This window comes from Cuculus canorus, chromosome 6, assembly GCF_017976375.1.
Source record: "Cuculus canorus isolate bCucCan1 chromosome 6, bCucCan1.pri, whole genome shotgun sequence".
Lineage (NCBI taxonomy): Eukaryota > Metazoa > Chordata > Aves > Cuculiformes > Cuculidae > Cuculus > Cuculus canorus.
Genome location: NC_071406.1, coordinates 34,465,087 through 34,489,964, shown reverse-complemented (window position 1 = coordinate 34,489,964; position 24,878 = coordinate 34,465,087). Strand labels below are relative to the sequence as shown.

Genomic DNA, 24,878 nt, shown 5'->3' with positions numbered 1-24,878 from the left:
CCATAACTGCCTTATCCACTACATCTACACTGACAAAATAACCATTTTACACACAGAACAGTAGGCTGACCATTTATTAGTTTAATGTCAGCAAACATGAGCTGTGGAAGGCACGCAGAATTAGACCAAAATCCTGTTCCCTTAAGGAAAAAAACCTGATTGGCAGCCTTATAATTAAAAAAGAAAAAAAAACCCACCACACAACAAAAAGAGTCAATACTGCACTCCCACAGATGCCAGGAAATGTGTCTGCAAGAATGCTGCTATATCTAGGTTTCACCATAAAGAAGTTCAATATGACTTTATGTTTCTAAAATGCTCTCACCTTCTTTACTGAGCGTTTGGACAAGCCATACCAACTTAACGCTTAAATCACTCTGAGATGTTTAGTTATACTATTCCCCTCAACCCTCTTGGATCTGTTAACTTTCAGGTAACAAGATATCAAGACCTAGAATTTCACCTAATAAGCAAGGGAGTATTATGTCCCTGATCCATTAAATGAATAAATGACACTACATCTTCTATACATTCCTTTCATTGCTCTGCTCTGTCTTTTGCTGCCTTAGTGTAAAATTTCATCTTTGTAAGGAACATGAGTTCATACTATTTCTTTTCCTTCATTTCTCTACTTCATTGTTCTTTCCCTGAAATGGCTGCTTTTTTTTCTTCTTTACTGTAACAAAAGTACAAAACAGAACCTCAGACTATGCGGTCTTCCCCATTTTGTCTATTAACTGTCACAGGATTTTTTCATTATTTCTCAATTGAGTTTCACCTAAATCAATAAAATTAATTATGTTTTCCCTTTTTCTTAAGCCATTACTCAAGGTAGTAAATAAAACCAGGTGACACCAATGCCTCTAGCACCTTATTTGACAACTCCCTGTGATTTGATCATTACTTTTTTATCTATCATCAGTCTGTTATCAAGAACCACAAAGTTCCTGAAGGGCTTTAAAATCATTTTTCAATTACAGCTTGGAGAAACATAAACATCAAAGGCTTTTCAGCTACAGCATGCAGCTCACCAAATTACAGCCTGATAGTTATTCCACTATAAGGAACAAATAGATGATAAAATTTTAAAAGCTCCAATTCTTCCATAATATAGCTTGACAGGATGGCATCATCCAATTTCAGTGGTCACCTCTTCTCAACTTACCCTTTCCTGAAGGGCCTTATTAGCACCTATTAAGGCTGGAAAGGGTTTACCTATGGTCTCCTAGTTGATACTACCAGCTACAGTAGGATAGATTTATTTTGGCATCACAGAAGAACTAGAAACCTACTCAGAGGTATTTAGGAGAGGTTTATGTTGGTTATTACCCTGTTGTTAACTCTCTGCAGCCTGTTGGAGACAACAGACCAAACCTTGAGATGTATCTAAATTGTTCAAGGCTGTATAAAGTCTGCTGGGAATCTTTGCTTCCGAAGAAGCAACACACTCCATGCTTGTTGCCATTACCTGAAGTACTGGAGATACTAAGGCTGTCTTCTAGGGAAAATGAAAGAAAGATACGTTGCAAATGAAGGCTATATTCTTCAAGGTAAGAATACTTTACAAGGATGACAATCTTTACCTCCTCAAGACTCTAGGAAGCTTTATTTGGGTTCACATATGCTCTATTGTTTCTCAACAATGAAGTAGCTTTCTTGCTAGTTGTGTTCCTTGTACCTTTACTCAAAAATAAAGTTATTTGGGTTTAGTTTTGGTTTGGTTTGCCTTTTCAAGTTGCTTGTCTTTCTGTTTTCATTTACTCTGTTTTCTTGTGTTTCCTGATTTCATTCAAGTTAAATTTTGGTAACAGGCTGAAAATCTGTTACAAGGAGAACAGATCTGTCAGGGGTATTCAACTGAGGGGCTGTTCTTCTCTAGACTACTAAATCAGTCTCTTATGTTTAAATTTCTTACCATTGGATCACCCTTCTATCCCCATAAAAATGCAAGAAGGAACAGCAATAAAACAGGTGTCAAACTTGATAGTGAATGATTGTCCTAACTATTTTGGTTTTGCCGATGACTTTGTGCCATCATACGTACACTTGATACATATGAATGCGGAATTATGAATTTTTCATGGCTGTCTTTCATTCAAGTTAAATCAATAAGAAAGTTAAGCTCATATTAAGCTTTAACCTCTGAGTATCTCTACTGAAAGCTAGCCACACAATCAAATATTACTCAAATCCAGATCTAGCTTCTTACCTGAAGTTTAATTTAGGAAAAGGCCCTTTTTGTTTATTTTTATTTTCCTAGTCTACTTCTTAGTGGAATAGAGATGGAGGCAAAAAGGCTTCAGGACCTTGCACCAAGTGCTTACTTCTATTCATGCTACTAGGGACTAAAGTCAGACGTACCAAACAAAACTGTACCTTTTAATAATAATATTGCAAACAATTTCATCTAGCAAGTTGCTGATGGTCTATATACAGTTATCTATATACTTCAAAATAATTACCAGTGGCCCAGCAAGTTCATTAACTACATCCTTTAATACTCAATAGGGTATATCTTCAAACATGATGATTTCTGTTGTCAGTGTATACCACACATTCATTACCACATTTTGTCAACAAGTTAGTAGAAAAACTCTGCAATATTCCTCCCTTTTTCCTATAAATCTCAAGTTAAGAAGCAATGGGTAACTCCTCTAAAAAGCAATCCCCGACAAAAAAAAAAAGAAAAACTTAAAAAAGAAAATCTGAAATTAATCTCATTTGCTAGCTTGCCTCTTTTTCTACAATTAGCAAGAAGGCGTTCCACCTTTTATGATCTTCCTGTAATTTGGTAAGCTAAGTATAACAAAGACCTTAAAAATAAGACTAATGACATAGTATACTAGTAGAATAAAAGTCAAGCACTGTTAGGTGAGAAGTATTTTCTAAAAGGCTGTATACTGCACCTCAACTTTATAATTTCATTTTCTTGTTATTCTGCCAAATAAGATGTGCGTCAATTTTAGTTATTATGCAATACATCATGCTCACCTATTTCACTTGCTTCTATCAAGCCTTTATAAGCATACTGAGATAATAAATGCTGACGGTCACTTGAGTAAGAGAATATGTTCTGGAGTTGCAACATACAAAGATTTTATCCCCTGATCTAATGTGAGCTGTATCCTGTACCATTTCGTCATCATGACAGTACTGAACACAAGCAAACTGATGCTCTTACACTGATGCTCTTATTTCCTATGTTTTTGGTTTTGTTTTTTTTTCAAAAAATAAATGAAAAAGATAGACAAGTGGTAATTCTAGCTTTTGTAATAATGATGGTTTGGGCTTTTTTTGTTTGTTTCTATTCCAAAATTCCAAAATATACTATGTACTGAGACCTTTATAAGGTCTTCCTATATATTTTTACTCTATTTTCAAGAGAGGGAAGATGCCTTTTTATAATTATGTAACTTGATGGAAGCTATGCAATTTTAGAAGATACCAAATAACATTTACTCAAGGTTATAAAATCCATGCAACATACAGTATGCTTTAGATCAACTCGGAGCCAAATGTTCCAAAGCATTTAAACTTTGTTCTTTGAAAACTCTTGGATGAATAACCACAATTGTCCTATTGGACACATACAAAACATTCAGTGCAATTACATTTATGTTGATCATATTATTTAAAAAAAAATCCAAACCTTAAATGCATGCGAAATTCAACAGTTTCCACAGCCACCCGTAATCCTATTTCCAATTTTGGTTATGCCCATTCTATCAACCTGTCTTCTTCAGTTCATAGATGCATCCCCTACTGCACTCTTAAAATGTGATTAATACTCTTTGTTTTGCAAAATACTTTACATTCCTCTTCTGAAGAGTCATGAAATTTTATAAACATGTTCTGCTCCAGAATGAGCTATGGATTAGATAACAGCAACTGCATTCCAGTTGAAAAGAAACCCCTTAACAAGTCCTATGGTTGTTTTAACAACCTGTTTCCCATACAGTCTTTAAAAAATGTTGAGGAGGGAAGCTTTTAACACTTTGATGTGGTGCTAAGAGCTTCTAAGGAAATAAAAATTAGCTAAACATTTAGTATAAAATTCAAAATCCACTAAGCCAAGTTCACCTCTTAAGGTTAATTCAGAGAGCAGGGTGTTAGTGTTTCTCAGGGGAGGAGAGCTCTGACATTTTACAGTTAAGAATCACATTGTCCTCTATGCAAGGAAAAGACTAGGAAACAAAAATATAAAATATTAAGTAAGTTCCCAGTGTAGACATAGTCATTTCTCACACTTCAAATACAAATATATTTGCAAAGATGAAACTAAAGATGCAGGCATTCTTAAGTGGGGAAGAAACATGAAAGCAGAATATCGCTTAATTCCCCTAGGCTGAAGAAATTTATCCCACGGATATTTTGAAGATCTCTAAACTAGATAAATGAGCAATACAACAACCCTGTCACAGGGTGTAACAAATCTTTTATTCCTATGTTTTCATTTGTTCCCAAATAACAGTTAGGTACTCCTCTGACCAGAGGATGGAAAAGCTCCTTAAAATTGCAGCTAAGTCCCAAAATCTGATCACACCCTGAAGAACTAAGGGCAAACTGATGAAATGCAAATCCTACTAATCTACAGCTTCTTGTTAGGCAGCAGGTCTGGTTAAGGGAACACATAAATTGCTTTAACACATTAATATGGCATGCATAAAACAAATTCAGAGCACATCATCTTTATGATGTATGTTTTCATTGTCTCACCAGGTGTGAAGGCAGAGCATTGCCACTGACAGCCCAGCAGCCAATGGGACTCAGCAGAAATCATTCCTTCATTGCTTCCATTACTCAAAAATACTGCCCACGCTTACTTGCTGCAGCATTAACAGAGGCAGATGAAATCAGATCAGAATGTATCCCGCACACCATGAGGCAAAAAGCAGTCTCTGCACAAAGGAACATCAGTGGTGTCTTGAGGACACACTGCCAATGCATCTCTCTGACTAGCAAATTCTGTGTAGAGCTGACATTGGATAGGAAACCTCAATGAAACATCACTAAGAGATGAAAATGATAAAAAACCCACTGCAGTTGTACTAAGGCAGATTTGTGTACTCGAGACATTATGTGTCACCACAGTAAGAAAACAAGGTATTGATTATAAACATTGTCTGAATACAGATATGAAGCTGGAAATGGAGCTAGAGAAGAAAGGAAAGGTGGAAAATAGACACCAACAATTTAAACCTCTTAGCTGGAAAAGGGGAAAAAATCTACAGGAGATGACTGTATTAAATTGATTCCCCCACCACACAAAGCTTTGGGAATTTTTCCTTCTGTGTTTCAAAAAGCACAATTTTGTGCTTAGTATGTTAAGTAAACAAAGCTGAGAGTTTAGTGAGGAATGCCAGAAAAGTGTTTTACACTTTGCCAAGCTGACATGCATACAGATACAGAAGGCTATGATCAGGTTCAACTAGATATAACACTAATTATTCACTCCTGTAAAAGCTGTGCTTTTCAGGATTTAAAGATTATATAATTTAAGATTATTTCAAAATAACTACTACATAAGCCTAATCACACCCCATCTTCTTTTCTTAATGGGACTTCAAAACATCTGTACATCAGAGACAATCCTGTGTCTATCCTCAGAGGCCTCCTCAGCCATAGGAACCTATGTCGACTTTAGAACACTGAGGCATGCCATACAGATCAAGCCTGAACTTCTCAGCAAGCACCAAACTTTGTTCTCAGACTTACAAGTTTCCTCATTTAAAATCTATGAAAATCCAGAGAACGGCTCCTTAACCTCAGAGCAAGGTATCAACATATTCATCACTATATCTAAGCACCCACATACACTAATTTCTCAGTGCAAATTCTGTTTATCCAGTAATTCTATCAAAAACACAAGCTAAAATAAACTCAAACCTTTCTCTATAAAATTCCAATCTACTCATCTCAAGTTGATTTAAGGAAACACATACTCTGTTTTTTTCCTCTTGTTCGGATAGCGGTTTTGATTTAAACACACTGACAAGTTATGCATTTGGGGTCAGTTTTAAAGGAAATAGTTGGTTTTATCTGGAGATAAATATTTGATTAGGCTTATGACTTACAAAAATTTATTTAAGTAAGGTTAAGTCACAGACAACAGCTTGCCTAAATCCATGAAGCTAAGAGCTGCATAAAGCGGAATAACCAGAACATCATAACCCTTAAAAATATTATTTATGATGATTTAATCTTTCCACAGACAGGTATAGACAGAAAACAGGACTGCTGTGCTTGGAAACTAAAACTGCTAACACAAACACGGTAGTCAGAGCAATTTTCTGAACACCCATATTACTTCCCAATACCAAAATACTTTTGCCCTGTGGATACAGATAGTCAGAAAGTAGTGAGCATATGCTTTCCAAACACTACATAAAAACAGATGATGAGCTCCAGATCATACAGTACTGAATCCCAACTGACCGATACCTTAACATCATGTAGATAGTGCTCACATACTGATATACAGTTGCATTTGGAGCAACTGACAGTGACAACCCTTCATCTGAGAAAATGCTTTCAGTACAGAAATTATTCAAAGGGTAAAATTTATATCTTATGACACATCAGCTGCAGCTACTTTAATTTCTGTCATTATCAAAACTCAGGAATAAAAGTGATGCCAACATCGCCAACAGTAAGATTCAGGATTGTTTATCAAACAATGCCGTCATTATCAAAGCTAGAGAATTTTGTACTTTGACACTCAACCAACTGCTAAACATTAGCAGGATTCAGAGTTTAGCCCCCAACATATCTGCACATGAATATGTATTAAGTGTTCATTTCATTAGTAAAGAAGAAGTTAGAGTGATTACAACTAAAACATATAGAGCACCATTTAAAGAAAGACTATGGAAGTGATTCCACAAGATTCCTGTATCAGATACAATGTCTCCATCAGAACATACACTGTCCCTCCAGATATTCTGCAGCACATCACTTCTAATCAAGGTTTCAAAAAGAAGCTCAGTTTCTCAAATCAGGACAGACAGCCTGAGACACTGGTAGCTGCCAACATGAAAGACTAACATTATTGAATCTGTCTGAAGGCAACAACCTCCACACAGTTTCAGGAGAAGTTGTAATTTGACTACCAATCTTGCCTAAAAAAATGATTTACATGATCAAGCTGTGGAATAATTCCCTCTCTCGGTATTTGAGACCATATAGTGAGCACTGTTGTGACATAAACCTCACAGGAGCTTTCAGACTGTCTCACACATTAAGTTCCTATGACTTTATTAAGTCATTAAGTCATTAAGTTTCTGCTGGGCTGTAATACTGCATCCCCCCAGATTTTTCTGAAAAGTTTCCTGTTTATTACCATTTCAGAGACCTACACTTGGAAGCACTGTTGATTATATCACTTTTGCCACCCTGTAATGGCCTAGCCACATCCTTCCATAGTCCTTCAGCTCCCACCTGGATTTCCTTGATACTTCAAAGTATCTCAACTGAGATTAGAACAACTTGGAGCACATGGGACCCTCCTCCCACAACAGTGAACTTCTGCAGATCAAGGTGCAGTGGACAGCATCTAAACCAAAGAGCCTCTCCCCTGCATGCTACGTCTAGCATTCTTTCCACGTGAGGAGCTCAATGGCTTAAAAAATAAAATAGCAGAGAAAGAGCAATTATATGTTATGACTATATCATAACACAAAGTTGTTAACCAAGAGAAAATGAGGAAAATATTAAGCCAGGTGGCTGAGTGGAATCATGAAGATAAATGGAAGCTCAATAAAATTGTGGAGGGGATGGAGTAGGCGTGGGCTGTGTGCAGGTATATGGTAAATAAGACATCACTTGGAAATTATAATAGTAATTTCTCTACAGTGATCATCGACTTTTTAAAGATCTTGTTACTCTGCTCTTTGCTATGCTCCAGTGTTCAACACAGTATTATAATCTACCCTTGGCTGTATCCACTTTGTCCTCAATTACAGGCATGGAGCGTCCAATCAAAGGCATGACATGAACGGGACTGCTCTTGTGGATGAAAGTAAGGCAAAGAATGAGAAACACGATCTTAATTTAAACTCCCAGGATTATACCTATAATACCACAATATGTCACATAGGAAAATTCATACTCACTTGAAAGAAAAGTAACTTGGTTGATGCAAGTCTTAGTAAGACTTCAGAAGCATCACCCAGCTCCAACCTTTGTATTTCATCTTCTTTCTCTGTGCTAATCCAGGAAAAAAAGAAAGAACAGAAGTGCAAAACTGTGCATAGCACAGTGCATGGAGCACTGGAGTTGCAACCATTATAGCATCCATGGCAACTTCCTTGGCATTATATCAAATTGCTCTGGCCACAGACACATTCTCATTCTTCTGCGAAAAATCCTAACTGCCGTTAGACACATTAATAACAGCTGACACCACAAACTATGCTGACAACCTACTGCCTAAACTAAGAAACATTTTAGCATTTATCTGTTTGGGGTAAGATGGTGGAGAATGTTATAAACAGCATGTCAATCAAAATTTCAGTGTTCAGTTATGTTTTAAACGTAAACAAGTAGAATGTACCCAGAAAAAGAAGAGGAAGGCAATACAAATAACAAGACTGCCAAACTACAAACCTACACTGAGCTTCCAATGACTAGACTATATATGGAAATTATTTGCAATCTACTGCATATTTTAATCTAAAATAGAAATATTGTATAGGAATTATACAATGGAAAAATTCTTTAGCAAAAAGCAAGCAGAACAATTACCTTTTTGTGATAGGTTTCTTAATCATATCAACAGACAAAGGCATTTGGCTTTTTATAAATCTATAAAATGATTAAGTTCAATTTTCATCTGAATTTTTAAAAGCTCTTAGAGATTTTTATTTGTTAAACACATTCCACTACAAAACCCCTTTTAACTGTAATCACTGACCTAATGCCAGATATGCTTAACTTTATTTTGCAAATCACATTACATAAAGCAAGGGTAAGCCTAATTCATGGTGAAAAAAATATATCAGATTGATAAACACTTTTAGATAACAAGCTCAAAAATTATCCCCAAAACAAAGTTAATAATAGGATTAAATTTAAACATCTCTGAAAAGTCTCAAGCAAAGTAAATTCTAGATGCTGCCTACAAGAAACACAACACTTCAAATGACATTCTTTCAATATTGTATATGTTTCACTAAGGATCCTATGGTCAACCTGAATTCAGCAATGCAAAGACTAAAAGACAGTTTTATGAAATGCCATACACCATCACTCTTCCCCAAGATCTCGCCACTGAAGTAAGCAATGCCCACTAGTTCTCATGAAATAAGAGATATCCTGTAATATTCATATGGATCTGGAAGGATGTTTTCAGATTCCACTAACCCTAGATAAAACCACTTCCCTTCTCATCTTCTGCTCCACACTAAGTATCTCTAGGAAATCAGCAAGCATCACTTCTCCTGTCGCAACAGCTGCATTCCACATAGATCTTCTCTAGAATTTGTATCTCACAATACAATTTTAAGCAAACTTACTTGCACCGAAAGTGCAACATTCCCAGTCAGGCACAGGCAGCATTTGAAACCGTTTTTCAGTTCCTATGTGTGCCTCATCTTTACATTATCCCTCCTTTCTTTTGTTCAATAAAACGTCTCTCTGTTCAGATGACAGAATTCACAACTTACAGTGACTGATGATGGGAGCTCAATATCCACAGTAATTCACAACTTCTGGATGGAACTGCTAGAAGGACCTTGCATTTTGCACTCTGCAACAGATAGCTATTGCTGGCTTTGGACAGCAGAATATTCCAGTTAAACACAACTATGACAGAGTTCTGGTAAATATCATTCTTGGCAAACACCTGACTAAAAAGGAAGACATTGCTTCTCAATTACTTCAACACAATTCTGTTGTAAAAGAGTTCAAATGTATGCTGACTGTAGAAGGGGCAAATGTGATATACTCAAAATCTGCACTGCTACTGCATAGTCTTTGATGCAGTAATTTTTATATCATAACTTCAGCCCATCAGCATCTTCTTGCCAGGTTAGGTTTTCAATCAATCCCTCCTTTCCAGGGAAGAAGAAAAACTAATCAGATATTCTTTCATTTGGTAGACTTTATCATTATTAAACATTTATACTTCACAAAAAGAAATAAAGGACATCCCTTCCTTTTTGCATATTACAGGTGTGTCTCCTTCAAACACAGGTTCAAGTCTGTAACCATTCACTTTCTCACCAAGCACTGCAGTGGGCAAAAGCCTGATGGACTCATTTGGACAGTCCAATTTCACTTTTCTTAAGACTACTGCTAGACGTTTGGTCATATACTTCAAGATGTACATTGCTTTTTCATGCCTAGAGGGACAATGTAACACCACCCCCGCTCTGCTCCCACCATCCAAAAAAAAAAAGTATCAGAAAAAAAAAGAAAGTAGTAGTAAAATTCAGGTTGCTCTAGAGAATTGTAGTCTTGCTACTGTTTCCCAAATTTCATTATGACAGAATATTGTATTCACTTCCACAAAGACTAAGAATTGCTACAATGAAATATTATGTGCACATATAATGATCAAAAGCACAATTGCCAAGTGGAAAAAAAAATCTTGAGTTTCTGAGGTCCTATAAAGTACTTATATGCAAAGTAAAATCCTACAAATGAGTAGTAGATAGAGCTCCTCGATTCGGGCATTAATTTTAACCCCCAAGACCCAGCTCTACTAACCATACACAATACTGTTGGGTGAACAAAGAAAAGACACTTCAGTTATCACAGTAAGGTGTAATCAGACATGAACATCTCTCACCAGCTCATGTCAAAGGCTCTGCAGGTCATCAGTGTCCCTAAGTGAGAAATGCCCTGGACATCATCTGAAACAATCAAAAAACTCCAGTTAACATTTAAGGTCCCCTGACAGAAAGCTGGGGCATGGGGGGAAGTTGATGGGAGCCTTTCCCTCCAGCTAAGGGTAACTTCAATCAGACTCCTTATGCACTAAAGCCATAGAAGTTATTTTTTACTAACTAACAATATGATTATTTACAAAACTTTAGCCAATTAACTTACACATCTTGATAATCACTAAAAATTATTTTTGTTTGAAAAGTACTTTACATTTGATGTATCTGTAGAACTAAATTACTACAACTTTACCAATTAGTTACCATGTGTCAAAATGAGTTTTCCATAACCAGACTTGTAGAAGTGATCAGAATCCCAAGGACATCCCAGTATAACAAGTCTATACCACTACCAGAAATAACCACACTAAAGCAGCATATTCTTTGTAGCTGAAAAAAACCACACCTGTGAACAACATATTTATGGGAAGAAACATCAACTTTGTGAACACATAAAAAGACAGACGGACAGATGTCAGAACTGCTGCTGTGAAAATTCAACTCTCATAGTAAAACAGTCAAAACAAGCAGTGACTTGTATTGTACTGGAAAAGCTGGAATTAGAGCATAAAGTTCTGCATCGTAAGTTTCTGAAAGCATTCTTCTTTCCTGTATCACACATGAAGTTGTCTCTTTCAATACAACCATTCTGAGTAAGAGTTCTAAGATCAAGGGACTTAGAGTCAGCTCATTTTGTATACTTCTCATCTTATCCAACTCCCTTTCCCCTCACAGCTACTACATCAATTGAGAAACGTAACACACACTTCATAAATACTTTTTTGCCTTCTTTCTGGATACTTGCCAGAGTGAATCATAGAATGGTTCAGGCTGGAAGGGATCTTAAACATCTAGATCTAATCTAAATCTTCCCCTTCCAGTTTAAAGGCATTCCTCTTGTCCTATCACCACATGCCCTTTTAAAAAGTCCCTCCCCAGCTTTCCTGAAGGCCCCCTTCAGGTTCTGGAAAGCTGCTATAAGGTTTCCCCGGAGCCTTCTCTTCTTCAAGAGGAACAACCCCAACTCTCTCGGCCTGTTCTCATAGCAGAAGTGCGTCAGCCCTCTGATCATCTTCTTTGCCTCCTCTGGACCCGTTCCAACAGTTCCATATCCTTCTTATGTTGGGTATCTCAGAGCTAGACACAGTAGTCTGGGTGGGGTCTCACAAGAGCGGAGTAGAGGGGAAGAATCACTTCTCTTGCCCTGATGTGCATCCCTTGCTGTCCTTTCTGAGGACTAAGATGGCAGAAGCTTCCACAATGTCAAAGGTAAGCAGTTAAAACAGTGTATTGGGAGCTTTTAACTGAACCCTAAGATCACATCACATTTCAGTAAAAACACATGAAGAAAAGAAGACTTCCATTTACAGCAGCCATCAGCGCATCAAAGTGCAAAGCTAGAAAGCAAGAGCATTCCTTTAGGGATCAAAACTTCCTGTTGTACCTGCCACAGGCCATTAAATCTCATCTAGTAAAGATTTCTATTTCCAAAAAGCTAAAGGAAAAACTTCCCGTTTCAATTCAAGCATTTCAAAATATACCTACACTGTTGCTCCCAAATGGTAGTTTGTTCAAAAGATTAATCACCTTAATTGTCAAAACGATCTGCCTCACTGCCAAAGTGAGTTATTCAGCATCTGCCTCACTGATCGATACCTGTTATGTATTCCCCTCCAAAGGAACAAAAACATTACTATTTGCTGTTTTCCAGTATACCAAAAGCATTTCTCATTTCTGTTTCTGATAAGCATTAAGTCTCTAAGTGCCAATATTCTACTTATTTTTATGGATCTTTTCTACAGTCACCCAGTTTCTCAACAAATTTGTGTGCAAAATCATGGCTATATTTTAAAATGAAACTTCATTAAGACATAGACAAAGCAAAAATCAGCTAACTGCATTATCTACATTTCACCTCATTTTGTCTACCAGAGCTATGTCCTTTACCATCTCTTGCTAACATGCAAGAACAACAATGCACATGCAGTTCAGACTCACAGGTGTCACAGAAGGCAGCCTCCTTAGAGAGCCATTATTTCAGACATCAGTGACTGGTAAGGCCTCAGAACTGTGATTTAGATAAACACTAATACAACCAGACACATAAGAATATAACACAGTCACCTAAACGGGACTGAAGAAGTTAGCAGCTTGCATAAACATAGTTTAAGCAGCTGGCCCAGCTGAGAATTCTGGAGCGGGAACATGTGTCTTCCCAATGTTGGCACAGTCAGGGGGTCCATCTGCAGTAGCCCACCTGTTTCATTTAATTGCTCTTAGATAATGTTGACAGAAACAGAAACTGTATTTTGAGAAAAAGAAGCAGTGCATTACATGTAATTACAATTCCCTAGCTCCTAATGTTGTCAAATGCGCCATAATACACGTCAGAAACAAAATGACTGCAGTACCTGAATACCAGAAAATTACCATTGAGAAAATCTGCTATTCCATTATACCATAAAATTACTATCATTTCTCTGCCTAAAAACCAAAAGAAACACTTTGGAATATACACTTCACATTTTTATGACAGAACATAAAAAGACATCGCAACCAAACAGTGTGAAACACAGGCCACTCAGGAGACTTCAAATAAAAACTCCCTCACAGAAGCAGCTACCATTTCACCTGGATGATACTGGACCCTAATAAACTGCATTCAAGCAAATCACAGAAGATGCATGTAGCTTTTACAGAAATGGAAACAAACATACTATGACTGAGAAATTCAGGCTGCTGCTCACTTTTAACAGCAGTGGGATACTGTTGGTGCCAGTAGAGAGGTATGAGAGTTCACTGAGCCTCCATGGCTGCAGTGTTGCTTCACCTCTCCTTCCGCTATTCCCTGACATTTCTCACAACAGTCTTGTGAAATGTAAAAGCTACTGAGTTTGGAAGCAATATGTTTCTCAGACTGTAAAAATCCCAGAAGGGTTATTCCATGGTTGTTGTTAAAGTCTTAGTGTATATCAAACAGAAGAATAACTGATGAGTAAAAATAATTGCTGAGACAGGGAGCTTCTAAATAACTTTGCTTCACAGAGCCGTTCCACTTTTGTATTAACATTTTCAACTCCAGTTTACTCCCATGGAATTCTAATCATAGAAGCACAGACCTTCTGCCTAAAGCTTTAACCTTTAAATAAATTCCAAAAGAGATGTCAAACTGGAATAGCAGCTTATTATTATTTTCTGTTATCAGCCCTGGAATTCTGTGTTTTATAATGCATGGAGTTCTTTTATTATGCTGCATACGCAGCCTTGAGAAGGAGAGGAACTGTTCTACATGCATTCGCTTAACCGCAACCAATAGCTCCACTTCCTGATCCAGCAGCAGAGGGTTTCTAAGAACACTGCACACTGGGCAAGCCCTATTGGGACACTTAAGTCCCTGACAATCCATGACCACAAAATTCAGGTACTAAAGCACTCTTGAAATTGTGATTCTGTCTTCTCTTTACAAAAATAAAAAACATATCCCACTCTTCATTTCCACAAAGACTGAACAGCTCTAGCAGTGAAACAAAACAATTCTAGTTGTAAAAGGGAAGACAAGATGTTTGGGAGATTCAAGCATCAAATTTAAGCAACCTTACCCAGTGAAGTTAGAGAATGTTACTTAGTAATTACCCTGATAAGAGAAGACCAGTAAACAGATTTTTTTCAGGTTCTTCTGTTATTCCTGCTACTATGTGAGGAGAGATCTATGATAAGCAGCTGAAATACAGCACTAAGCAGTGTCTCTTCTAGTTGTGACCAAAATGCAGAGAGTATGTCAGTATATACAAAAATGTAATGTAGCTTATATTTTTACATATTATATATATTATATATATAACCAAGTTAGCATGATTATTTGAAAGACAAGTATAATTTTATAGCTTCTTCTGATTCTTCTTTACACACTTGGGCTGAAAACAAAATGAGATACTTTTCCCCTCCATCCTTACCAAAATGGTTACAGGCAACACAACTGTGATCAGGGTCAACACTGTACAGCAGTAGTCTTCTGTAACCTCGTCTTGCAAATGTCTACATCTTTGCTACCCAGGGTGCAGTTGTCCCATACAGTATTTGAAGTCATTCACCACTCCTTTGCTGTAGGCCAGTCTAGTAAAGCTGGCCATGGAGCTCTATCAACACCTCTACCAAGCTCTCCTTGACTCCAGTCCATTCTGCCCATTAGTTTTCTCATCAAGCTCTCTGCCAGTCTGAACACTGCATACAGTCATTTAATTAAGGAGTCTAGCTAATCTAGAATTAGCATCCCTTATTTCACGTTCTTAGCCTTCAACATAAAAAAAAAAACCCAACCAAACAAACAAAAAAAAAAACCACAAAAAAAACCCACCCAACCCAGGAACAGTCATCTTCCAGAATTAAAGAATCATAGAATCATTACGTTGGAAAAGACCTTTAAGATCATCAACTCCAACTGTACCTGTCCACTACTAAATCATGTCCCCAAGCACCTCATCTACCTGTCTTTTAAACACGCCCAGGGACAGTGACTCAACCACCTCCTTGGGCAGCTTGTTCCAGTGCTTGATTTTTTTGTCCAATTTAAACTTCCCTGACACAGCTTAAGGTCATTCCCTCGTGTCCTATCTCCTACCACCTATCACTTGGGAGAATAGAACAACATTTACCCCTCAACAACCTCCTTTTAGGTAGCTGTAGAGAGCAATAAGGTCTCTCCCTCAGCCTTCTCTTCTCAAGGCTAAACAACCCCAGATCTCTCAGCCGCTCCTCATTAGACTTGTTCTCCAGCCCCTTTACCAGTTTCGTCACTCTTCTCTGGACACGCTCCAGGACCTCAATGTCTTTCCTATAGTGAGGGGCCCAAAACTGAATACAGTATTCAAGGTGCGGCCTCACCAGTGCAGAGTGCAGGGGGAGAATCACTCCCCTGGTCCTGCTGGCCACGCCGTTTCTGATACAAACCAAGATGCCATTAGCCTTCTTGTCCACCTGAACGCATTTGGTTCATTTTCAGACGGCTGCCGACCAACACCCCCAGGTCCTCCTCTGCCAGGCAGCTTTCAAACCATTCTTCCCCAAGCCCGTAGCACTGCACAGGGGTTTTTGCGTCCCGAGTGTAGGACTCTGCACTTGGCCTTGTTAAACCATATCCCATTGGCCTCAGGCCATCAATCCAGCCTGTTCAGATTCCTCTGTAGAGCCTCCTTGCCCTCCAATAGACTGACACTTCCTCACAGTTTAGTGTTATCCACAAACTTGCTAAGGGTGCACTCGATCCCCTCATCCAGGTTGTTGACAAAAATATTGAACAGGACTGGACCCAGCACTGAGCCCTGGCAAACACCACTTGTGACCAGCCTCCAGCTGGATTTAACTCCATTTACCACCACTCTTTGGGTCCGACCATCCAGCCAGTTTTTAACCCAGCAGAGGGTGCGCCTGTCCAGGCCAGTGGTAGCCAGTTTCTCAAGTAGGATATGAGAAACTGTGTCAAAGGATTCACTAAAGTCTAAGTACACTGCATCCACAGCCTTTCCCTCATCCATCAAGTGGGTCACCTTGTCATAGAAGGCGATCAGGTTAGTTTGGCAGGATCTGCCTTTCATAAAACCATGCTGAGTGGGCCTGATCATCCAGTTGCCCAGTGTGTGCTGTGAGATGGCACCCAAAATGACCTGCTCCACGACCTTCCCTGGCACTGAGGTCATACTGACACACATGCAGTTTCCTGGATCCTTTCTCTGGCCCTTCTTGTAAATGGGCAGAATATCTGCCAGCCTCCAGTTCAATGGAGCTTCCTCAGTCAGTCAGGACTGCTGGTAGATGATGGGAAAAGGTTTGGCAAGCACCTCCACCAGCTCCCTTAATACCCTTGGGTGAATCCCATCCAGCTCCATAGACTCACGAATATCTAAATTGCCTAGCAGGTCTCTAAACATTTCCTCTTGGATCAAGGGAGCTTTGTTCTGCTCCTCCTCCCTGTCTACTGGCTCATGAGGTTGAGTACCCAGGGAACATCTTACCTTACTACTAAAGACTGAGGCAAAGAAGGCATTAAACACCTCAGCTTTATCCTCATCCTTTGCCACTTTTGTTTCCCCTGCATCCAGTAAAGGATGGAGATTCTCCTTTGTCCTTCTTTTGTTATTGATTTACTTGTATAAATAACGAGCTAGTTCATGGCAATAACCAAGAATAGTCATTAAGATATTGTCAACTGACTAAAGAGTTTACAACGGGGGAAATGTCTCCTTCAACTCCAAACAGCCTATACCTCTGAAAGGTTCTATGCAATGAAATATTTTGGCTAGTGCCTAGTATTTTGATTTGAAGAAATCCAAAGTCTCTTATGATGCAGACAAGTACTTTGCTCAATAAAAACTTTCTTTTTCTTTGCCCCCCACCCAAGACAGCTATTAGATTATACTACTCTAACACAAAGTTATAGTGACCGTCTGGGTTAATATCTCTTTTTTGTCATGAGATCTCAGAAAGTAGCCTATAAATAAGCTGCTGCTTCACTGTAGGCATACTAACTTAAAGCTTTCCATTCAACTGAACTTTTACAGATATGAATTTTTTTCCACAGAAGTGGATAGAAGTGGGCATGCCTGCTCAGAAAAAGTCTTTCCCTTCTACTACTGCTAGTCAGTATGTTTTTCCCATAGGTCTTACTGTGCAGCAGGTCAAATGTCCCTCTTCCACAAGAGGCATGGGATGACAAATTCCCCATGCCACTGTCTGCAAGTAGGGGAGCTTTTGAAAGTCTCAGAAATAAATTTGTTAAAAGTCATCTTACTCCTCCCTCATAAGTTTCCAGGAAAAAACCACAATGAAGGCTGGTGGGAAAATAGGGGCTTTATCATTAAAAAAAACCCAAATTGTAGAACCAGCAGGAAAAATAGCTTGGGACTGTCAGAACCAGAATGCAGGCACACAGATACATCCAGAGAAAATGCCAGCAATACCAGCAATACTGAGACACTGCAGAAGACAAATGAAGACTATTTCAAAACAATATTCACGCTCATGCAACACCTTACTAGATTCACAGCTAATATCTGAAACAACATTAAAAATCTGCAGGAAGTACTGGGTACCAACAAATGAAACAATTATTGTCATAATTCTTAGCTGATATTTGGCTAACTCACTGCTTGGCAGAAGAAGTAGCCAGCATCCATTTAATTTATTAAAGCAGAGCAGCCTCGGTAAACCAAATCACAATAATTAGTGGTACGGCAATGTCAAGTGTGCTACTGGCAGGAAACTACTTGCCTTATACCACTTCATTGCTTCAGCAGGTAATAAAGTTTTGCATTAACTGCTTGTAAAGAAAATGTATCACAATATTGGCACAAAGGTAATTCAAAGTCTGGAGCATCAATTTATCGAAAGGTCTAATTATGAAAATGCCGTAGAAACATTCCATATTACTTCCTCCTTGTATCGGGTTTGTTATCTCTCTAAAAGTCAGAGACAAATTCTAATGAATGTTGTAAACTCGAATCAAGCAGAAATTACATACAGCAGCATCTACATGTTGCTCTAGCTCTTGCTTAAAACTACATAGTATCACTACACCTTTATTTCACGTGCAGAAAGAAAGAAAAAAGATTTTGCCAAGGGTCACCTTGACTGGGTAAAATACACTTCAGATTTATATTTTTTTTAAAATGAAGATAAACCACAATTTCTTGCATATAAAATAAATTTATTATTATTTCTATATCCAGAGGAGACTGGCATTGACATTGTAAGCAATCTATTGTCTGTTCAATAGTTTATGTCCCATAAATCAATTAAAACTTTATAGAGTTCATAACTTCACATCACAGGCATACCAGATTCATACCTACATTTTCTTTCTGACGTCCCCTATAGAGTTCAGTTATTCAGTTATTTTTTGAACGCCTACTATGTCCACATGATCAACATACTTCTAATGATAACAATGACCAAGGCCCCAGTAAATAAAGTTGCCAGCCCCCCTTAGTTTTGGAATTAATTGAATTAAATGACACCAGCATATTCTGTCAACTGGATGTTCTGAATAACTGCACAGTCAACACCTTACTCCATATCTGGCACGAACTTAAACACGCCCTTTGACACTAAGAAATGTAAGCCATTGTTCTGCAACTTCTCCCAAACAAACATTTGAGGAAAAAAAAAATCTCCCTTCCGTATGCAGACACTCTAGTCCTATGACATGATTTTATAAGATTGCTATGGCAATAAGCTGAAATATGGCTTTTTTATCCCATACTCTTTAACACGTGCAGCAGGTAAACGGAATCACTCTTTAGATAATGAGAGTAATTTACTATATTTATAAATAAAATATATTTCCTTATTGAATCGGTGTTCTTGAAGGTATTTCTGAACTTAGAAACAGATCATCATGCTACTAGAAAAATATTAAAATGACTTGATGTTATGATCCACCAAAAAACAAACAAAAAAAACAAACAAAAAAAAAAACCCAACACACCAAAATCCACACAACCCACACACATTCCCAGGAACTAACATTATTAAATCACTTGCTGCTTGTCAGGCACAACCTGCCAAGCTATTAGCTCGAACTCTGAAGCTGAATGGCTGACCTGCACATCAGGTATCTTAGCATGAGAGATTGCTTTCAAACTCAGCTATCTTTAGAAGGCCATTCATTAGAAGAAGAAACAGATTACTCTCTTTACAGCTGGCCACTTTGCCAAATTCTTCTGGCTCTGTTCCATCAGTCACACCTACACCATCCTGGGGAAAAGCAAACCCAAGTTCTGTATCTTGTTCTTGCTGAACTGCAGAATGAAAACTAACTACCATCTGATGCCATTTATAAGGAAACTGAGGGAGACACAGCTCTATCATTTACCAGAGCCATGCTCGTCTCATGGCTCAGTAGTTCACTGGGGGCAGATGAAGGCAGTCTGAGAACTTAAAATAGGAGGAGAGTTGAGCTGGGAATATACCATCTTTTGCATAACACAGAACCATTAAAAACTGACACACAGCAGGCTTCCCTTTGGAAGACCTTCTAAAAATACACATACGCACATATTTGTCACTGATTTAAAACACTGTAAGGGTTATTCCTTGCTGTCCCAGAACACAGCCTTAGAAGGTGGTCTAATAAGGCTGTTCTGTTTTCCAATAAGGTTTCCTCCCAGCAGCTTGTTTATACTCAAGAATTATAAATGAGTCCCTTTTGAAATCAAAACATCAACTCTTTCATTCACAGTACATTGAAAAAAAATGTGGAGAAGTTTTATTTGTAACTAGAAAACAAAACTAAAATGCTGCCAAACATGGTCTTTGTCTCCCAATTATCACAATGCTGACCCCACAAAAGGGTCTGTTGGGTTAAGGCTTCATTCAGTGTCTGGCAGAGCTCATAGCACTGTACAACACTACTACAAAACAAACCAGGATTCTGCACCACAATCAACAGACATTAAAACCTAGGTGCACCCCAAGGAGGTGAGTTCAGTCCCCTCCAAGGAAAAGGGAGAATAAGGGAGGGATAATAGGATTGTCAGCTCATTGTTCAAACCCAGCCCAGAAAATAAGAAATGTTTGTAAGAGCTTTTATTGCCTTTTCTAACTAGACATGTAAGAAGCTGCATCCCTGTTTGTGTTCTGTGTTCAAAACAGTGCAGCCACCTTCTGAGGTGAAGCACAGACAACTGAGCTCAGTTGTTCTCTCCTCGCCATAACATTCCATCTTAATTCTTCCAGCCACCAGTATGCAAAGGGTTTGGTAACAAGTTAAGGATGATTAGATCTCTCTAGCTCCATTTGCTGTTTTGTTACAATCTGGCTGGCTGACACACACCATTAACCTGCTTAGTGAAAACCTGACAAGAGAAATTTTAAGATTATCTGAAGACTATTTTAAGATTAAATGAAGAATTTTTTAAAAAATGGTCTGTCACTGAAAATGTATACATCTGAAATTCTGTTCCTCTTTTAAAACATATGCCCAAACTACATTCCACAGACATACCTGACTATATCTTAAAATGTTATTACACTCTACTGCCAAATGCAAACTTACTGTGCCACATAAACCTACTACTCTCACATATTCAAAGTATTCTTTAGACCTCCACACCACAATGTGCTTTGAGACCTAAAGCAACCACTGGAGATGCGATACACAACACTTCACTTGGGGTGTTTCTGTGGGAGGAAGGAACTACACTTAATCCCCCTCTCATCCCCAAAACAAGGTGTTTCCAGCATCCAATGGACAGGCAGTGGACAAGGAATCAGCTGGTATACATCCTAACATGGTCCTTCAGCCTTCCTTCCCCACTGATAAATCTGAGAGGGAATATCCCAGTGTCCTCCAGCCCTACATGTACAGAGCAGCTGCAGTAACAGCCACTGCCAACATTTTACTATAATTGTAGGAGGAGCTCAAGGCACCAAAGAACTCATACACAGCTGCTCTAGAGAACCCTTCCCCAAACGGCAAGTGCAGACATCACCATTAGCTGTACCTAGGGCAAACAGGCAGCATTGGACTGGCCCTTTCTCACGAAAGTCCTCTGTTGAAGATTTGATCCCAGCCTTCGCCTCATCTACAACAAGCACCATTTTCTGACCAATACTGTCCTCTCTTTCCCACTGCAGAAAGAATGTCAGTACCAGACCACTAAGCCTCTGGTTCCTCCATTACCATCCTTTTTTAAAAAGTCCAGCAGCTCTAGCACAAAGTGGACTCCTTCTTGCCAGGTACATTCCTGGCAGGTCTGTGGCTCTACCAGCAGTGGCCTTGGGTCCCTCCTCCTTTAACCATGGCATCAGAACGATCAGCATGTGCTTCCCTTTCCCAATGACAGGTGGCTATCAAGTGCATCCTGTGAATCTTGACTCAAATTGGAGTGGGAAAATGGTTCAATCCCTCCCCTTAATCCCAGACAAACTTCTTTCCTGGAAACTGTGCAGCAGTATCAGCAAATCTTATGTGAAGAAAAAAAGCTAGGGACAAGTGGGGCATAGGGGTAATCTCCACTGTAATAAAGGAGGGGATGTTGTCCTATCTGCCTGACCATTACTGACAAGGAACCGAAGTTCAATCCAATCAGTGGGGGTTTTTTCTACCAAGAAGGACTATTTTACTTACAGAAAACTAGTTGTGTTTTAATTAACTTTCATCTTGCATTTGTCATTATGTTAAATTATAAAGTTACATTATCCAAAAGCATAGAGAGTGCATTAACTACAGGATTTTGACACAAAACCCTACTCTCTACCCTGCCCCAAGTTCAGCAGACTCACTCTACATTAATTTAATTGCTTCCAAATAATTAATTTCTGCTTTAAGTGGTGCTAATCTATGCTGCTTTAGAGCAATTACTACCTTGGTTCCAAAGGTTCTTTAATTTTTTTTCCAAAAAAGATTAAAACTGAAGATTTACTCTTTAATAATTTGAGTCACCAGTTGTCTGGTAGGTCTGCTGAATGAACCCTTCTACCACAGCTACACAGTCACCGCAGAAAATTCAAGACTAAGTCAGTCTTGTTTTCCCTGCATTTGTTCTGCATTTTGTATGCTATGCTAATTAAGGCTGTTAGCTAATGACTACAGTACACTGGTTAGTAGAGTTATTTATGGTTTACTTTGTGAAAACTGAACTAAATCTTTCCTAAACCTAAAGGAAGAATATACAGTAACATCTAAAGCAGCATTTAGGTGTACCAACACTTATACGTTCACGGCATCAAGGAATACTGTCTACTCCAGAATTCTGTATAGTAAAAAATAAAATTTAAAAAATCACATTTATTAAGCTAGTCAGTTGTTTATTACCTTGTCCTCAACCATGCTACAGTACACCAAAACATCCTAAAGGATGAACATAACTCACATAAATCTAAATCTGCTACAGTGAAGGCTTCTCTTGTGGCAAGCACGTCAGGATCTATAGCGGGGGCCTCCACTGTTTCTGAAGGCAGAACAGATGAGGAGAAGCAAAAGAACTCTTGCATTAATCCCACAGGTGGGGTTAAAGATGGCAAAGCTGAATTTCAGATTAATGCCGCTGATAGCATATCACATATCACTTAAGATCACATTGGCAGAGCAGGCTTTGTTCATTAAATAAACAAACGAACAAACAATTCACCAGGCAGTTTTTCATTAGATATTTGGCATGCTGGTGAGAGTAATCAGCAAATGTATATATAAACAACAGTTTTCTATTCATCCCCTTTCTTCTTTCCCAATAAACGAGACACCAGAAGAGTGTGCACTCTAATGACTACACAAATCTATCAATTTTCACAATGCAAGTACTAAAATTTGGGCATTTATTCTTAGCCAGAAAAGCAAAGGGAAAAAATGACAAATGAGTAAAGCTCTTACAGGCTCTTTTATACAAAGGCTGACTGTCCCATGTGACAAGTGCAAACAGAAAGGGCCCATTTATATTTCTCTAACCATCACAGCTGAAACATATCTTTCAGAGCTTGATGCGAAGTTCAGAAGACTTTCAGTAGACTGCTCTTTCTGCAGAACTCCTATTTCTGGGTTCTTTTTTACGTTTCCCAATTTATGCAACAGACCAACTTAATCTGATGTTAGAGAATACCAGACCAAGTGCCTAACCGACACGCTGAATGCTGCCTTGAAACACCACCTCTTTGTAGACAAGAATTCACAGCCTCAGATTTAAACTAGTAACTCAAATCATAGCAGACCTTAACCACAGAGCCCTACTAATTTCAAAACCCAACTGAGCAGGCCACTGATACAGTATGCAACAACTTGAATGGAAATTAAACAAGCTGTACAACAGAAGTTCAGAAGTCTAAGTTTTTAAGCACTAGACTTCCCAAAGAAACTGCCACAGTAAAATAGCTTGATTTCTGTTCTCTCTCAAAGCAGTAATGACAACGTCCCTCTCAACAGACATATCATCTAAAGCACTGACAACTACATCTGTACATTCTGTGATCTTCACTGTGAGCAGTGAAATAAAAATAAAGCAATGGATAAAATAAGCAGTACATAAAGATAAAGAGTATCCAAGAAGAAAAGTCAAATGGAAGAATCGTGAATTAGTAACAAAAGTTGACATAGGTCTGAAATATGTACTGGTTGGAAAGATCTTAAGCACACTGGTCTAGGACAAAGATTACCTTACTCTATTCTACAATTATTATAGTTTCATCTGCCCTGAAGTGACAACAGAAAGCAAAAGGATGGCAAAAGGACTTCCTCCTGTGTAAACAGCACACTAAAACCTTGTGTCATATTTCTGATCTAGCAACAAATGCCAATGAACTCTATCCACATCAGGTAATCAATATAACTGATTACCTACTAGTATTAATAAGCACATCTAAATGATCAAGTACAACCAAGTGCAGATGACAGCAGAAAAGGGTTGAACTCAGTCTAGTGGTCCCCTTCTCTCCTCCTGTCTGACACTACACCATCAAAAGGCTCAGAAAGCACAATCATTGGATCAAACTTTTTGTAACTCATAACATGACTTCAAAATGTTCAATTCATGCTTGCATGTATTACTAACACTTTGGGCATAAGATTTATCTAGTCCAAAACTTAGTCAGACATAAACAAAGAAGGGATTTGTAGCAGAGTTGATCCTTTGCATTTTAACTTCCAGAGGAAAAATTTGCCAGTGCCAAGGATTAACTGACTCACAAGGGTTGAATGCCTGTAAAAATATTGGTGAGTGATGTGCTCCCTGGGACAGATATCCACTACAACTCTCCCAAGAATTTAATAGGCTCTTATGAGCTCTTCCTACAAATCACTGAAGTACCTTTTTGGGGCAATTTAAAAATGCCTAGTACAGGGGCTTTGCATACATCTATCGTCTCAACCAAATGCATGAACAATCTATTTGCCTAAATAATAGATTGAAAAATAGATTGAAAAGTTATAATAAGCAGAGCTATTTCCTCTGATGGTATCTAATGTGGAGAAATAAAACAGAAAAGACAATTTTCAGTGGACTGACGAGGTCA

General features: G+C 38.4%; 1 protein-coding gene across 10 annotated transcripts in view; it reads right to left on the bottom strand.

Moving 5' to 3' along the window:
* Positions 1-24,878, bottom strand: part of GULP1 (GULP PTB domain containing engulfment adaptor 1) — a 152,203-nt gene that overhangs the window by 107,110 nt on the left and 20,215 nt on the right. The window contains exon 2 of one of the 10 annotated variants that reach the window (XM_054069609.1): positions 10,790-10,853. The exons of the other annotated variants lie outside the window; for them this stretch is intronic. The gene's annotated coding sequence lies outside the window, so the exon portion shown is untranslated. The remainder of the gene's footprint in view (positions 1-10,789; positions 10,854-24,878) is intronic. 10 annotated transcript variants of the gene reach the window in all.